Source organism: Amblyomma maculatum, unplaced genomic scaffold, assembly GCF_055883805.1.
Source record: "Amblyomma maculatum isolate TAMU_Amacu unplaced genomic scaffold, ASM5588380v1 scaffold_13, whole genome shotgun sequence".
Classification (NCBI taxonomy): Eukaryota; Metazoa; Arthropoda; class Arachnida; order Ixodida; family Ixodidae; genus Amblyomma; species Amblyomma maculatum.
This window is the reverse complement of record NW_028146738.1, coordinates 34,427,941-34,445,588: the sequence shown is the minus strand read 5'-3', so window position 1 is coordinate 34,445,588 and position 17,648 is coordinate 34,427,941. Positions and strand designations below refer to the sequence as shown.

The 17,648-nt window shown below is 47.9% G+C and overlaps 2 pseudogenes; both read right to left on the bottom strand.

Moving 5' to 3' along the window:
* Positions 1 to 8,312: 8,312 nt before the first annotated feature.
* On the bottom strand, positions 8,313 to 11,060 carry LOC146172549 (uncharacterized; annotated as a pseudogene).
* Positions 11,061 to 11,178: 118 nt separating this feature from the next.
* LOC146172548 (uncharacterized) lies at positions 11,179 to 16,465 on the bottom strand (annotated as a pseudogene).
* Between the last annotated feature and the right edge of the window lie 1,183 nt (positions 16,466 to 17,648).

The following is a 17,648-nucleotide window of genomic DNA, read 5'->3' as shown; positions in this document are numbered from 1 at the left end:
ACCTTAATAAACAAATTTGGTCACTAAATTTCACATTTCTCAATGCATATGTCATGTTCTACATGAACTGTATCAAAGCGGCAGTGAGATTTCCTGATATTAAAGTGTTTTCAGCTGTTTTTCACAGCTGCCTTTTCATGCATCCTGGGAAACATGTTCTGTTAGCCTGTGAATATTGAGGTTGCTTCTGAACGTTCAGAGGACTTGACATTAGGGCATGAGTCTGTTATGCCTGTGGAATAGTTTTTAATTCAAATTTTGCCCTTGGGGTCGAATTCACAAACATGTCTCGACTTGACACTACCTCAGCTCTATAAAGTGAAGAAAACAGTCTTCTCTACTCAAGGTTCAGTTGAGATTCTTGAATGCTTTTCAGCATTTCTTATGACTTCGTATCCTCTAGAAATATCCCTCCACTCTAGGCAGCACACATGGCTTACAGGGACAAGACAAAGGCCAAAATTTGGCCTGGAAAGTACATGCCACTACGTGTAACCTGGTCATTTTCTGATGTCAAGTCCTTCTGAACAACATCAACAAGCTGCCTCAAGAGTCGCAGCCTAATAGGTTGCGGCAGCTGCTTTTTGATGGCGACGAAAAGTAAGGCACCCGTTTGCTATGCAACATCAGTGCACATTAAAAAACCCCAGGTGATTGGAATTTCTGGAGCACTTCACTACTCATAGCCTGAGTTGCTTTATTGCATAAAAAAAAGTCCCAGCCTAGTAAAACTGCTCTGTTGTGGCCGATGAAAGACACGAACGCAGGCAGCTGGGAATGGAAGTGAGTTTTATTCACCAACGCCTCGGCTTATATAGCCCTTGTTTTGCGCAATATCAGATGTCAGTTTAGGCGCATGCGCAAGACAAGGGCTATATAAACAAAGGCATTCGTGAATAAAATTCACGTTCTTGGCTGCCTGCGTTTGTGTCTTTCTTTGGCCACAACAGAACAAAAATATGTTTTGCAAACTGCATGAACAAGGCAGCTGTGAAAAATGGCTGAAAACAATTCACGTCTGGCAACATTTTCTGTCATTGACATAAAGCTTGTGTAGAACAGGATTTAGGCATTGAGAAGTGCTAGAATTGCTGTGAAATCTAGTGACCTAGTTGCGTGTTTGCAATCGAAGTGCTCGGCGGTGAGCGTTGAGCACATGTAAGGTGCAAAGAAGCATATTGCAGCGCATGCACCCCAGCCAAGAAATTTGGCTTTCCAGAATCAAATGCCGCTTGTTTCCAAGCAAGCTAGGAGCTGTAATTGTAAATGTACTTGACTGCGAATATCCCTGAGCCACTCTGAAGACAGAATTGACCCCCCTCCCCACAGCACCGTGCGTCTAAAGACATTATGCACCAAGGCAATCAGCAAGCCATCGATGTGTGCAGCACAGGTGTTCCATGGCACAACTGCACCTCCGGTACCTCCCTCTTCCTATTTACAATATGCCATTCCCTACAATTCCACCACTGTTCACAGTGGTTCATAAAAACCCCTGCACATGCTTTGTTTGCTGTTAGCCGTCAAATGCTTGCTGCAATTTGGCACTCGGCACGCTCTAAAATGTTGCTGAGGCATCCGGTGACAACTTGAAATATGCCTATACCACAGCAGTATAATGCGGTGATCAACTACAGCATTAAAAGCTGCACCTGACAACAGCCATCCATACTCATCGTTAGCTGCATGGACTTCGGGAGACTTGTCTTGGTCGTACTTGAAACAATGTTTCAGTATTTTCGAGTCAGATTGAGGTTCCCACAGAGCCAATGCTTTAAAGAGTGGGTCTGTGAATCTTATTGTATCCGCTTTAATGAAAGGCTTTGTGTGCAGTAGAATGAAGTCCGCACAGCATGTGAACGCTACAATGCCTCATGTTTGCAAGTGGAGGTCGAAGTGGCCCTATATTAGTGTCATTGCCACTTTGAAATTCGTGAGAAAACTTGAGTTTTCTCCTGCACTCGAGTAGCGATTAAAGTAAAGCTTCATTTCTAAAAACAAAATGCCTCGAGGATCGCTGGGAGTAAAGGTTTCAGTCAAGGTCTCCATGCATTCTTTCCGCATGGTATTTCTTAAGAAGACTTTGTTGGAAGGAACGCTCGGAGGCCGTCATGAATTCTAACCAAGCCTTGAGTAGAGGAACAGCTGTTTCCTTCACTCTGGAGCAGAGGCAGAAGGTTGAGTCGAGGTGCATCTTCATATGATCGTATATGTAGGATTGCATTACCTTTCAGGTTTGGTTTTATTCTTTAGCTGTGTATGCTGAGCCATATACAAGAGTGCACACTTCTACTTCTCGAAGGCCGTTTAAATCTCCAGTTTTGTACTGCTCTCTTGACTTTGTAGTTACTGTAGCTTTTCATGAAGCGGTGTACAAATGTCATTGATCGATAGGTGAAGAAAAGAAGCCAACAGTCGGCGAGGCCAAGGAAAGCACTGGGGATTGTACTTTATGTGTTTTTTTAATTTTTACTTTGGTAATCACACAAATTAGTAATGTAATCTGTTTAGGGGAAAGATAAACGCAAAGTAGAAGGAATAACAACGTGCCGATGGTGGGGACCGAACCCACGACCTCCGAATATCGCGTCCGGTGCTCTTCCATCTGAGCTACATCGGCCGCTGTTCCACCTGCTACTTTCTTGGGTATTAATTTTGTCTCTATATGAACCTTGAGAGTGTTCACCAGCGCCACCCTCAACCATAGCGGTGGACGTGGACGTGGAGATGAGGGTACTCGTCTTTTCTTTTTTTTAATTTTTACTTAGGTAATTACACAAATTAGTAATGTAATCTGTTTAGGGAAAAGATAAACACAAAGTAGAAGGAAAAACAATGTGACGATGGTGGGGACCAAACCCATAAAGTACAATTCCCAGTGCTTTCCTTGGCCTCGCTGACTGTTGGCTTCTTTTCTTCATGTATTAAAATAAGTACCCTCATTTCCCCTTCATTTATCTGCTTGTCGCCTACGGGGGTCTCGGGTCTGGAAGTCTTGAAGCCATAGGTAGCATAAGAGGGTTCTAGCACAGCTTTCGCCCTCGCTCTTGATCACATTCGATGTAGCTCAGTTGGAAGAGCACCGGACGCGATATTCGAAGGTCGTGGGTTCGGTCCCCACCATCGGCACATTGTTCTTCCTTCTACTTTGTGTTTATCTTTCCCCTAAACAGATTACATTACTATTTTGTGTGATTACCGAAGCGAAAATTGAAAAAAAAAAAACAAAAAAAAAAAACAAAGTACAATCCCCAGTGCTTTCCTTGGCCTCGCCGACTGTTGGCTTCTTTTCTTCATGTATTATAACGAATACCCTCATTTCCCCTTCATTTATCTGATTGATCGATAGGATATGGTTCGAAGGCCCTTGAAATATCTGTTCGACTGAGGTATTAAATTTTGTGGGGGTCTGATGCTGAACAGTCTGTATGCTCGTGTCAGTTCCTCAGATTTCTGTAGTTCAGAATCGAAACTTTTTGAATTGAATTGTTGACAAATAATAGTATAGCACCTACTTGTCCCTTTCCCAAAATGTTTGGAAAGACATGAGCTGAATTTTTGGATCTGGGATATAGTCCTGCTTTTTTTGCATTTTGCAGACGTCGCAGAGTGAAAACCTGTATCCAAGCCCGAACCCAACAGGTCAAGAGCAGCAGAACAAGGGAACCTATATCCAAGCTCCAACCTGGTGGACCGAAAGCAGATGTTTTGTGAGCGCAGTGTGTCAGCCATGCTGAGACATGGCATGAATAAAGCCAATCCAGGTGACCACATGTGTCTTTTCCCAACATGCATGCTTTACACAGGAGGCATATCTCATGGAGGGCATCATTTCTGCAAAACATTTTGTCACAACTGCAGCAAACACTGATTGAGGCCTTGCACAAGGCCTAAAGCTGGGATATTAGTATTATCCACAACACAAACATGAGGAGTGGTGTAGGAGCCTTGCAACCATGCAGAGTATCACTATAGCATGGTAGCATTCCTATGTCAATGTCTCTCGTCCTCTAAGATCACACTGCTGTTTTGCATCTTTTGAGTCCTGAGTCTGGAACAATGCTCACGCTGTGTGCGGGTCGGTAACCGCTCACAGGTTTTTGCATGCCGTGCCTTTTGAAGCGAATGCTTGTCTACGCGTATCAGACTGCAGCTTCGCGTGGCTTCACATAGCCTAGTTCTGCGCATGCGTGTGACGTCACAGCCAAGGCCAGCTGTGCAGCCTCCTCGCCAAGCTCTGCCAGCATTGCCTAGCAACGCTTAAGAGGTGTGCGACTCCTCCTCAAAAAAAAAAAAATTGTCTCCACCGGGAATCTAACCTCCATCCCTTGGACCCCCAGCCAAGCGCTTTACCACTGTGCCACCCCCAGATCGTTAAACGCTGTTCATAACTCCGCTTGTCTACCGTGATCCAATGGCTTGGCGCCACATTTGAATGTATCAAATACTAAAATATTGTTAAGTCAGTCAATTAGGGTGCGGCCGAGATGTATCAAATACATGTTAATTAAACCAGTCAAGCTGACGCCACGCTACCTGAAGTTGAGCCAAAAGAAGGGCATAGGAAGGGATTGGGCGTGCAATTTGAAAGTACCAAAGACTAAAATAGTCAAATCAGTCAATTAGGGTGACGTCAAGGATGTGACACGCAACCGGAAGTAGAGCCGGAAAGGGGCATAGGAGGGTGTTGGGACGCAATTTGAAAGTACCAAAGACTAAAATGGGTAAACAAGACGTGAATTAAGCAACCAACAGCAGCATCCGTGTTTCATATTACTCCAATGCAGATTCTGCACTGCTCTAATTTTTTACACACCTGTCATGCAACTGTACTACGATACATATTTTCAAAACATATTGATGCAAATACAAGAATTGTAACGCAGACTGAAGAGTCTCCAAACATAAATTGTGTGACATTACACTCCTGCTACATATTAAGGTTTGCGCTTGATCGACGATGTCAAATACATGACAAGAAAGCGCAACTTCCCAATTCAACCTGCGAAGGGGACGGGCAAATCAGGTGGTGATAAACTGATTAAATTTTGGCATGCAGCAGACCTCAAGGAGCAGAAGAAAATAGGACATGAAACATCTGGCCCACAGACCAGTGGCAGCTCTTAACATACAGCTCTGCATATATACGCGTTCAGTTTTGTGATGGGATTACGCAGTCATGCATGTCATGTATGTCGTACACTTCACGTAGGCTGTACGGCCACGTTGGGTGTACGTTCACCTAGGCTGTACGTTCTCCTAGGCTGTACGTTCACGTTGGTGTACGCAGCAATAATTGCGTACAGCAGTCTTGTACAAATCTCGTACAATTTTTCCAGTAGGGAGGCCCCCGTGTGCTGGGCGATGTCAGTGCACATTAAAGAATTCCGGGTGGTTGAAATTTCCGAAGTCCTCCACTAGGGTATTTCTCATAGCCTGAGTCGCTTAGGGACGTTAAACTGCACACACGACAAACCACAAAAAGGAAATAGTCTGCGGCCAAATTTCTTTTTTATGGTTCAATAAAAATCCCATTTCCAGCTCTTGAAGAGGTAATACCATCTATTTTATCGAGGCTTCACGGCGCTGTCTGACAACTGCTCATTTAAAGGGCGCTTGATAGGAAAGAAGAGATTTTGGGTGTGCCAGGTATACTTATATTGCGAATATCATCATACTTTTTTGGCAGGACTACCATTCCGACGTTCTTCATGATCATGTGTATGTACCAGCTGCCTCTAATTGAATCCGAACCAAACTCTAAACAGTTTTACAACACATTCTACGTTGAGGTACGAAACCACGGGTGGTACTGGGTTCTGCAGATTCGCAACTGGAGGCTGCAGGACGCACTAAGGATTAGTATTATTATTTAGCTTTTTAACGCGACATACAGGACGGATAGCTGAGTGTAGCTCTTCATTGTGACGGTAATCTATAATAATAAGTGCACACAACAAAATTTCCTTATTGACATCGACATAAAAAGGGAGAGAACGTGGAACGATTACCGACTGCCCCTTTTCACAATTAGGAGGAAATCTTGGTAATGAGGGCCTAAATAGCAGTAATATAGGTTACATGTACATCATAGACATAATGCACAAAATAAATATACTATGCTTGTGTAAGGAATCGTAATAGAAAGGTTTGATCATAATTGAAAAAACGGTAAATTATAAATAGAAACCATAGACGAACAATATACTGCATACTGTAAATCATGACGTCCCCATAAGGACGCATATTGCTACCCTAAAATCAGCAGACATCAAATGTAAGAGTAAGTAAGGACATATGGGCATTGTTACAGAAAAAAATGACGCAAAACCCAGAAGTTGGTTATCAGGCAACCAGGACACACATGAACAGGCGACATGATTGCGCGAAAGTGCATACTGAATAGTATCAGGCAGAGTACGGCGTCAAGCATCAAGCATAATGATGAAGACTATCAGGCAGACAGACGATCATTAGGCAGAAGCAGAGAGAGAGGAAAAGGCATAAGGCACATACTCAGACGCTGATGAAATAGTACAGGAGTTGTAATGGTGACTCATTGTAGCTTTTATATATTAGTACTGTGTTGTATAAACGCTTTGAGCGAGAATAAGGACAAAACGAGACAATAGATGTGCGTGCATAACTCAACTAACAAAAATGGCTGAATTTGGCAAAGGAAATTATGTAAAGGAACATGACAGCCATCCCTGACTGTGCGTGCAGCTTTTAATCCGCTTACCTTATATCTGCCCGGAGTGGGGGAGGAGGGTTGTCACCACAGGCCTTTCTGGGGGAGACGAGGGCAGCCATTCCGAAATAAATTTCATATGCCCTTGAATGAATTAAGAAAATAAATGCGGCGGCAACAGCACCGAGTATGGGTTTCGATGGCGCGATGGTGCAAACAGATCCACTTAGCTCTCAACTGCACAAGAGCGCAGTGCTAACGCGAAAGCCATGCAGCCACACTTGAACTTGTTTTTCTCTTTGTTGTGTTGTAGTGCTTTGCATCATTAAATTGTTTTAGGAAATAAACGCACAGGCCAAATTTCCGAATGAACCTTAGCAGGAGCCAGTCAAAAGGATCTCATGGGTGAAGGGTCGTCCATATTCCGTCGTCGACCTTAGGATGCCCGCATTGTTGGAGGTGTTACTGCCGGAGCGCGTGTAAAGAAGGGCACGTCCAGATTAATGTGTTATGTCCGGCCCCGCTGACAGAAGCGGAACTGCAGGGGCAGTACTCGTCCAATGGCGCATAATTGTGTGCCGGTCACAACCAGAGGACCGCATGTGTCGAAACTACCTCATCCCAGGGCATAATAACGCCAGAGAGCGAGAGTTCAGTGCCATGCATTGGGAGAAGTGCTCGAGCGGCGCGCTGAAGGTTCCTTTTTTTCGGGGAGAATTCTGATCTCCAGGACGGTGCAATTTCAATTTGACGAGTTGTGTAATGTAGTTGCTCCATCCACGGAGGCTTGACTGGCTTGCGCATTCCTAAGCATCCAGTACACACTGACTATTAAAGAGATTTTCTCAAGTAGGTCCCGAATAACCTGTGCCAAAACTTCGAAATACGGAACACGCCTCTGACTGCGCTTGGCGCCTGAGGAATCTGTGACAATATCAATGTAGCAGTTACATGAAAAGTGGAGTAGACAGAGGAAGCATACTTCGTCCCTAATGGCCAGCAGAAACTCCTCTATGGTCGTGCAGGCAGCGGAGCAAGCTTACGAGCACGGTATTTCTGTGAATAGTTCCGTCCAAGCGATAGCCGTGGTCACGTGATCCTCGCTTGCACTACCGCCAGCAGAGACACATTTCTGAATAGCGGCTGATGAACCATCTGCCACCATATTAGGCTTGTAGCGCACAGCGACGTTGTAAAGCGGAGTCTTTAAGACCGGCGTACCCAGCCGGCGAAAGAAGAAAACAAAGTTGAACGGCGCGTGCTCGGTACGCACGCATGGCACGTTCTGCTCGGCTCGTGAAGCCTGCCACGCTGGCCATCTCCGCGCAAGGCTGAAAAATCTGACACGAACCCTGCATGGCCGCTCCCAGCCGCTGCTCCCGATGTCCTGATCCCGACTTAAATACGGTCAGCGCCGGGGCTACCGCCAAGAAACAGGGCCGATGTCCAGTACCCATGGCTTGGAGGTCTGCGATACGGCGGCGCCAATTCCCAAGCAGGAGCTCTTCTCCGAGATCACCTACGAGAACCTGGACACGGTCGCTTCGGAAGCCTGACTCAGTGGTCGCCCCCGACAGCGCCCGGCCTCAACGTCTACCACCTCGTCGGTGCAGTCGGCGGCCTACGGCGGATGATGGTGCTTTTCGGTGGCCCACGGAGGCGAAGCCGATAACTCCATCTTCACCGGCCGCCTGTCCCTCAAGCGCAGCCTCCGGTGGGTGCCCACAGTCTCCATCGGCCGCACGCTGCGCGAGCGGCGCCTGAGCGCAGCCTCCGGTGGGTGCCCACGGTCTCCGTCGACCGCAAGCTGCGCGAGCGGCGCCTGTCCCTCTGGCAGTACGGCTCCCTTGAGGGCGCAGAATCGGCGTCCTTCCGAAGGGCCCCGCAGCCGTCGAAGAACCGCCAGCTCATGTGCCTCGCCCTGTCCTTCCTGTTATGTAGTATGTTGGAGTTCATTGTCAGACCCCTCCCGCATCACATGTGTATAACGAGTAGAGAAATATAAGCCAATGGATGAAATAAATGAACATGTCTTTTGCATAATGGTTTCTGTTTGTAAGTTATTAAATAAATGGGGGACTACTACTCTGCGACCCACAGCCGAGGAAGTAGCCCCGGGGTGACTCGCAAGTTTTTTTCTGGGAAGTAGTGGTAGGGTTGGTAGATGAAGAACGGGAAGTAGGAATGGGGATAGGGTTATGGGAATCAGGTGGGGAATGTGTGCGGCGTAGGATTTCGATTGGGAATTTGAGTCGAGCTCCTTTACAGGCTCTCCGTAGAGGGCGAACACTCGCTCTTAGCCGAATGTGCGGCCCTCAACCTCAAGACTGTTCCATCACCACAAGGTGTTTCCGGGTTTCCGGCGTCTGAGGCAGGTTCCTTTCATGAAGCTGCTTCTGACGTTCCCCGTCCCCCACACGCGGTTCCCCCAGTCTGAATCTAGCATACTTGAGGTACTATAGAGTTGTATTTCGTCGTTGCGTTCATCTCTACTCCAAGGTATTAGGCAAGTGGCCAGTCTTTAATCTGGCGCACACTGATGGATACTCTTCCCCGGTTTTCACCCGACATTGCATATTGGATGGTATATCAGTCATGGCTACAGGCTTATGTCCGCCATAGTACTGTAGGACCTTGCATCCCACAAAGGATGCTGCCCGCTTTACCACTTGGCAAGTTGTTCGCCCGGCTACTAACCGATTCTGAGGTCGGTGCTTCCACACTGTTGCTCTACCAGTCTGTTCCCAGGTTTCGGTTTTACTAATTTTAGCTATTCTCTCCCATCTTTTTCTCTCTTTCAAGCCAAAGGCAAGTTCCCCAGAACCCAAGCTTGGTTCGCCCTAGCCGCCAGGCTTCCGTCTAGGCAGCGTTCTCTTCGCCAATGAAAACCAACGCGTTTGCGGCTGGGTAAGGCCTCTCTGCACGAGGGAATTTTCAATCCAACATACAGAGTCAGCTAGCTGCGTTTCCTAACCGTACGCCACTGCTACGCCAACGTTCCCTAGACAGCGGGCAGAGCGTTCTGGCTTCCCTGATGGTTCTTCGTCATCATCCGAGATTAGCTAACTGCTTTTCCTAATCGTACTCCGCAGCTATGCCGCCGTTCCCTTGGCAGCGAGCATGGCGTCCTCCAGGCCTGCGAACCGACTCGAATACAGAATTCAATTTTCTGGATTACGCGCGTCTCTCCCAGCCCTACTCTGCACCTACCGCCGCATCCGGCAACGGGCTTACGTGTGCATGACATGCTCGCAATGCCAAGGTAGTACGCTGAGGCCTCTCCGCGTATTTGCAAGCAATCAGTAGGGGGGGGGGGGCGGATAAAACCCATACCGACCGCTGGCTGTCAGTCATTGAGCAAAGCCCGGCAGCAGAAATCACCTTGGGCACTCAAGGTGCAGGGGGGACCGCTTGTGTTGCGTGGCCGTTCCCGTGCTGTTTCGGCGACAGGCCGAACGAGAGAGGGCCGAGCATCCACGCCACTCCAGAACCAAACACAAAGTGATTTATTACAAAACCCCTAGCTGCGCTTCAGCTTAGAGGGCGCCACTATTAAGTTCATAGGTGACGACCGCAACATAGTACTAGATGGCGGCCGCTACGGGTAAACACAACACGACCACGAAAACATGGAGGTCCATCTATAACAGGCGGCGGATCAGGTGCTGCTGCCTCTTGAGTTAGGGGGTGAGGCTGGAGAAGTGCGGGATCTTCTGCCCTCAGCATAAAGGGAACAAGATGTCGACGATTCCGCTGCAGAATTGTTCGTTTCTCCGTTTCGACGACAAAGGACCTTGGACGCTGTGCCTTACTCAGAAGTGTAGCACGCACCTGGTCAGGTAGAACCCAGACCTGCTCACCGGACTGAAGTGATGGCAGATCCCTGACGCGATAATGTCGGTTGAAGTACATTGCAGTCCTTTTCTTGTAAGAATCATCTCTGAGTGCTACCTCCTCCCTTTAGGGACAGTGTGGACGAAGCTTTTCATTTCGCTTTGGGACTCGAGTTCTCAGTTGCCTTCCCATTAGGAGCTGGTCCGAGCTGAAGCCACTCACACTAAGTGTATCCCTATAGACCAGAAGGGACAAGTAAGGATCTTCTGCCTTACGGAAGATGTCTCACAGTCCGGATCATTCGCTCTGCTTCTCCGTAAGACTGTGGGTAACGGGGGCTACTGGAGATTTGGTTTAAACCACAAGATGCACCAAATGCGGCAAATTCATGTGAAAAAAATGGTGGACCGCTGTCCGACTTAACCTGTTGCGTTATCCCATGACGGGCGAATAGGCTTTTCAGCCCGTCAATGACCACTGGAGCTGTAGTACTTTTCAGCGTCACCCTCTCTGGGAACCGGGAGTTGTAGTCCATTCGAGTAAGGGAGCACCTTTCACCGCTGGTCACGAGGGAGGTTATCTCCGGGATCGGTATGCGTCGAGGTGCACTGAATGAGTACTGCACAACATTTTGTTTGAAGCGAACGGTGTACTCACCTGAGCGTGCCGAGGCCACGGAACAGTTCGGCATGAAGCGTTGGCTCAGGAGTGTTGATAGTACCCAAAACGTTCACAACTTCAAGAGCTTGGATGGCTGGCGTACCCAGTACAGGCACTGAAGGTGCCTTCTCGTGCCAAGATAGCCGTGCCAAATACGAACCCCGTACACGCAGAGGTTGGTCTCCGAGCCCTGTCAAAATAGCGTCTATCTTGGCGAGCTCAGCCGGGACTCCGGGAAATCATCCCTGAGTCTACTTTGAACTAAGTTGTGTAGTTGTCGACTGTGATATCTCAAATACTTGGCTTTAGCTGGCATCTCGAGAGCATGTATTTGGATATCACTGAGTTTGGCCCGCCTCGACTTCCTGGAGCGGCAAACTTCAGCAAAATGACCTTAACTACCGCAGCAGTTGCAGTCTTGGCTGGGCACTCTGAAGCATGCATGAGATGCGCGGCCGCAGAAGAAACAGATCGAAATGTCACGACAGCATTCCGACTTCATGTCCGTTGAGCAGTTTCTGACGTCGACTGGCCATCGCGAAAACTTTTGAGTCGCAGCATCAATTTTGACCAACCCCTGCGAGGCAACCTGAGCGAGTGAGTATTCTTTGTCCGTCTCCTCGGACTGACGAGCTTGCGTCCACGCTTCTTTGAGAGTTAGCTTCGGGGAGCAGCAAAGTTAATCGGAGAGACACGTGTCGAGCAATCCAATGACAAAACTGTCGCGGACCAAGCGTTCTTCCACCGCCGATGACGGGTAGTTGCAACGTTTGACTAACTTGAACAGTTCGGCGTAAAATGCGTCGACACTCTCGCCAGGTTGCTGAACCCGCTTGTGAAAGCGAGATGACACATAGAGCTCACAACAGGGATGCACGAAGTGCTCGGAGAAGCGCTTGACAACTGCGTCGTAGGAGGCTAACTTGGCAGCGTTGAGTGAAAAAGTGTCTAGCAGCGAGCGAGCTTCCGTGCCCATACAGTACAGAAGCGTGCGTACTTGCATGTCTTGCGGAGCGTTTTATAGTCCGGAGACAGCGGCATAGTCCTCGAAGCGAAACTTCCATGAAAACTAACTTGCAGGGTTGCAGAAGTCGAACGCGTCTGACGGCTGCAGAGTTAGGCCTAGCCTATGGGCCTGCTGGGCGCTCTCCGGGAGTATCTTTTTGTCGTTGACGCTCGTTGAGAGCTGCTTTTAAGACGAGTTTTTCATGATGCTGTCACTTCTGACACCATGTTGCGTGGGCGTTCCCGTGCTGTCGTACCGGGAGGCCGAGAGAGAGAGAGAGAGAGCCAAGCATTCACGCCACTCCAGAACCAAACACATACAAACTCCCTAGCTGCGCTTCAACTTAGAGAGCGCCACTATAAAGGTCACAGGTGACGACCCCAACAGCGAGCAGGTCGCCAGATCGGATTTACCTTCCCCTCCCCCGTCCTTTTTGACAGCCGGCATCGGCCTAGTCGTGCTCGTCGTCTGCCTGCGGCTGTCTGCTTTTAATGCTGAACCGCTGGATCTGCACTGCAAGTAGCCGAGATGACATGCGACCAGTTCACGTACTGTAGTAGGCACGAGGTCGATGTCGTCCAGCGCACGCTGAAGTGGTAGGTGAGCCCGTACCGCATCCTACACAAGCCGAGGCAACTATCCTGGGGAATGGTCGAGAAGAGATCGCCCCTTAAATCGCATCAAACCCGCATACATGGAGACAACTTCCCAGGACCTCCGCTCGGATGTTGCTAGCCTGTCTGCCAAGGTGCCCTCATCACTGAGCCGCCGGCGCGTCCATTTCGCCGTTCCTTCTGGGCGGGGGGGGGGGGGGGGGGCTTTGTAGTGCACAGCTACACTGTAAAGCGCAGGCGCTAAGATAGTCGTTCCAGGCCGGTGAAAGAAGGAAATGAACATGTACTGCGCGTGCTCAATGCGCACGCATGGCATGGGCTGTTCGGTCCGAGAAGCTTGCCACGTTAGTCGTTTTGTTCTGGTGCTCCGCTGCGACACCGTAAAATTCCCACAGGCTCATTATGCTAAGTAACGTGTCCAATGGGTGTTGTAGGTGTGCGCCTCAGTAGCCGATTTCCGTAACTTGCTGATAGCGCCACGAGAGTTGAGGCACGCAGGAACTGAGATCTGTCACTTAAGTGTTTTTCAATTACGTTGCAAGAGGTGCTCCTTCAGCCATGTTATGATTTTCATGCGCAAAGCTTTGCGATATTGAGAAACCAGGTTGACCAGAGCATTTAATTAAGCCTCTGCTTGCATAGAGGGAATCTGAATAATTCGTGATAAACTCGTAATACCCTGGATTTATGTTCTCTTGATAAATTCCAAGCAGCCCCACTCGGCACGTGCCATGGGGTGGAACTTGGTTTAGTAGATCAATCTTCGCTTTAGCAGGAATGAGAGACGATGTGTATCCATGGCATCACGTGGCTTTTTGAAATCCGCTGGAGGAGTTGCAAAATTTTTCACACCTTACAGCGGGCTCTGCGAATCCAGGTAGTGGCGTAACCGGTAGCCTATAGGTTAAACGCGAGGTTCTGGAATTACCTGGTATGTGAGTTCTGTTCACCCAAGAAAATGATAATAGCAGTTGTGTTAAAGCCATAGCACTCAGGCGCATTCACTACATGGTAAGGTAAGGGGCATTTTGAGGCGATAGTATCAGTACAACGAAAGACGACAATTGCTTTGTAATTGCCAGCACCAGCTACAAATTGCTGGCTTAAGATAGCAGAGAAGGCTGAACGGAATATGCTGTAATGTCATCCAGGCCAATAAGTGTGCTCCGGCCACCGATGTCGCCAAGCAAGGGTAGCAGGCTGACGTTGAAAAGAATGGGGGCTATAAGGGACCGTTGTACAGCACGACGTGGGGAAGTCCCCCCCCCCATTTGGTGTTTAGCTGCGACTCTTTCAGCACTATGAATTTTACGTCGCTGTCGTCAGATTTCTTGCTTACAAAATGGGTACAAAGACATTGCTAATACATTGGCAACCCTCCAACATTGCCAACCCTATCAACCCTCCACGTATGTCATCTGTGGCTCCGAAATTTCATCTGTCCAATCATACAAATACCTTGGAATCACAATTTCTAACACACTTAATTGGTCTGCACATGTAACGAACATTGCTAACGAAGCCAATCGCACTCTTGGTTACCTCCGTCGAAATTTGCGCCTCGCCCCTGCCTCGATTAAAGCACTAACTTACCTCACGTTCGTTCAATCGAAGCTAGAATATGCATGCTCAATCTGGGACCCTCATCAAGCTAACCTTTGTAACATCCTCGAATCAGTTCAAAATCGCGCAGCAAGATTCATCTTTTCAGATTATTCTTATCACTCCAGCGTAACTGCTCTTAAATCTAAGGCTCACCTTACTAATCTCAATTTGAGACGTTGCATCTTTAGGCTTTGCCTTTTTCATAAATTTTATCACACAGCACTTGATGTTTCAGTGATATTACCAGCTCATCGCTTCTCAAACCGCACCAGCCATCCCAAAGTTGTCTACCCTCCACCAGCGCAGACTACAGCTCATCCTCGCTCGTTCTTCGTAAAAACTGCTCGGGACTGGAACAATCTGCCAGTCGACTTTGTGCACCACTCCAATCCATCTCAATTCAAGGCAGCCATCGAATCTATTTTCATATGAAATAGCAGCCCATCCCTCATGTAATACCCCATTCCTGGGGCATTTGAGGTATTGATAATAAATAAATGAACCCATGCGGAGTTGTTTCATTGGTTCCTTCAAACGTTAATTTCGTCCGTCTTTGCTTGAAGCTTGAACTTCAGCTTAGCTGCAAGCAGAACAAAAAATTAAACGTAACATGCCAACGCACACACTTCTCATTTTTAAACTCAGCTAAATTTGCGGCCATCTACTGCGTTCATTTGCGAGTTTCGCATTATTCCTAGACCCAGTCCTATGCACTCCACTGATGGCGCCATGTTTTATCTCATGCTGTGCTGCAACCATCGTCATCTCTATCTTCGTGCCCAGACACGAGAGCCCTATGCTATCGCCACAGCCGATCAGGCAACGTGTAAAAGTGCAACACATTCTCTCACGCGTGATTCCTCTCTCAACGGTAGGGTCCTCCCGGCAGGATCACGTAGCGGGAAAAAGCAGAGCGTTTATGAACGCGAATAAGAGCCTCCCTTTAAACGAACTTCTTTCCGTCGCTCTTGTGGCGCGATGGATTAGCGCTGCATTTTTGAACGCCGAAGACATAGTTTCGAATCCTCTTGTCTATTTTTTTACTTTTTATTGGCATTTCATAACAATCAAATAAACCGCATACAATGGGGATGTGCTCCCTTTTAAGTTGCGTTATGGAAAGCTTTTTCGTCTAAGCAGCCGTAAAATCGAAGGTGAACAAGCCAGGAGGCCACATCATATGTTATGGTGCGGCAACGATGACACGATACAATCAACTGCACCGAAATCACTTAATACTTTCCATTGATGTGTGTTACCTTTTAAGTAGCGCTCAGAAAATGTTTTGAACTGAAATCCCCGTTTAACTAACCTTCAGACGACTAGGGAAGAGAAAGAAGTATTTGGATCCTACCATTGAAAGATCGGAATTACGCCTCTCGCAGTGTGCAATAAACATCGTCGTCTTCATCAATTACCAACTGCAAGCTCGCGCAGTGCATTGAACATCGTCGCCTTCATGAAGTGCTATTAGCGCCACTCGGTTTTTTTCTTCAATTTTCATTTAATAATATTTCTTTAACACAATGTTCAGCGAAAAACTGTGCGTTAGTATCATCTGTTAAATTGAAACACAATGCCCCTCAGGGCATATTTGCACTATACATACAAGACATTTCATACAACAAAATGGGTACGTGGGCCGAAAGCTACTAGACATACGTGACTGTTCTCGCGAATTGGCGGCCGCCCGGGCTCCATCGAATCTGCTCCTGGCGAGCTGCACAAACCTTGACGGACACTCGTGGAGGTCTCGCTCTCTAAGCTGCAGCGCTCGTTATTATTCCCGGAAAACGCTTGCCATATGAACTGTCGAATCCGAAGGCAGCCCTTTCAGGCGTCCAGAGAGCTTCATTCAGCAATCGCTCTGGTTACCCGCTTCAAATCTGCCGCTATGCGAGAGGATTCTGTAAGGCTGTGGTGGCCTATTCTCTAATGTTTCGCCGCGCGCGACACAGGAAGCGGCGATGGCCATTTCTACCAGCCTCGAGAACACGATACGACAAATCGCGCAATCTCGGCCAGCGCGCTGCTTCTCCTAGCACTTACCGACATGGGCTGACTCACGCGTGCATCCCCTCGCAAGAGCTTGGCCCTCCTCCTCACTAAGAAGGCCGCCTGTGCAGACGATGTTCAAGTAGGTTCCACACCTTCTAGGAACCTGAGGGGGGGAGACATACCTTAGGCAGAGCTAAGCTGTTTCTGCTCCTCCTCCTCTCCAAGCATTTTCTCGCTGGCTGTTCAAGAGCGCACTGCGCAGCCATCGGCGGTTCTGGTTCTGGTTTCGTCGGCGAAGACAGCGTATGGGGCACACCCCGACTGAGAAGTCGTAAAAACAGCTATGCGCTCATTTTGCAGCTAGTCTTTCGCTGAGTCTTTGTTTGTAAAGTGTGACTCTTCTCTGTTACGTGTAAATACGTTTTCTGTACCTTGTGTCTAAGCCATATAAAGTTAAGATTCTTTTTGTTGCTGCAAGTTCGTCGTCCTGCGTCTCATTGAATGTGTGTGTGATCTGGACACCACCTGCCGAATCGTCGAGCACCTTGGAACGGTGAAAGAGATTTGAAGAAAACAAAAAACCTGACCTTTACTGATTCTTTAGCAAGGAAACTAGAGACACGATTTCTGAGTGCTCTCCTCTTGATAGAACGTGTCGCTCGCCGGTAGTTCTTTTTAGTGCGTGTCTGACATGGAGGAGATACAGCGGTGCTTGTTAGGGGGTGTTAGACGGACAAATGAGCGTACGGATGAATTGGAGTCTAGGCGGCTTTCCCAGCCTTAACAACGCTCATTATCCTACGCTTCTTAAATACTTCTGCAACCTAGCATTCAGACAATGTCCAGTTTCCAGAATATATTATGGGGATGAAGGGTGCCTCCTAACGTCCGTTTAAGGTGCAGTGGCACTTTGAACAGCATCAGTAAATCTATGAAATATGTATCTACTTTTGCACTTTGGCTCAGGCTATGCCATTTTGCTGAAAACCTGCGGAATGTTCATATGAAGAAGATATGAAAAAAAAGCTGTAGAGATGGTTTGAGCTTGCCCAGCCAATTTGTCTATGCGGTGCTTCTAGAAATTAGGCAATGTCCAATGCATCTTGATATACTATAAAATCATGTTTTTTGGTGGCTTTAGCAAACCGATAGATTAGATTAGTGTTTCCGCCAAGCGTGCCAATGAACTGCGCCAGTACTATCAAGAGGTTAGAAAGCACACTGTTGCCCTCATGAGATT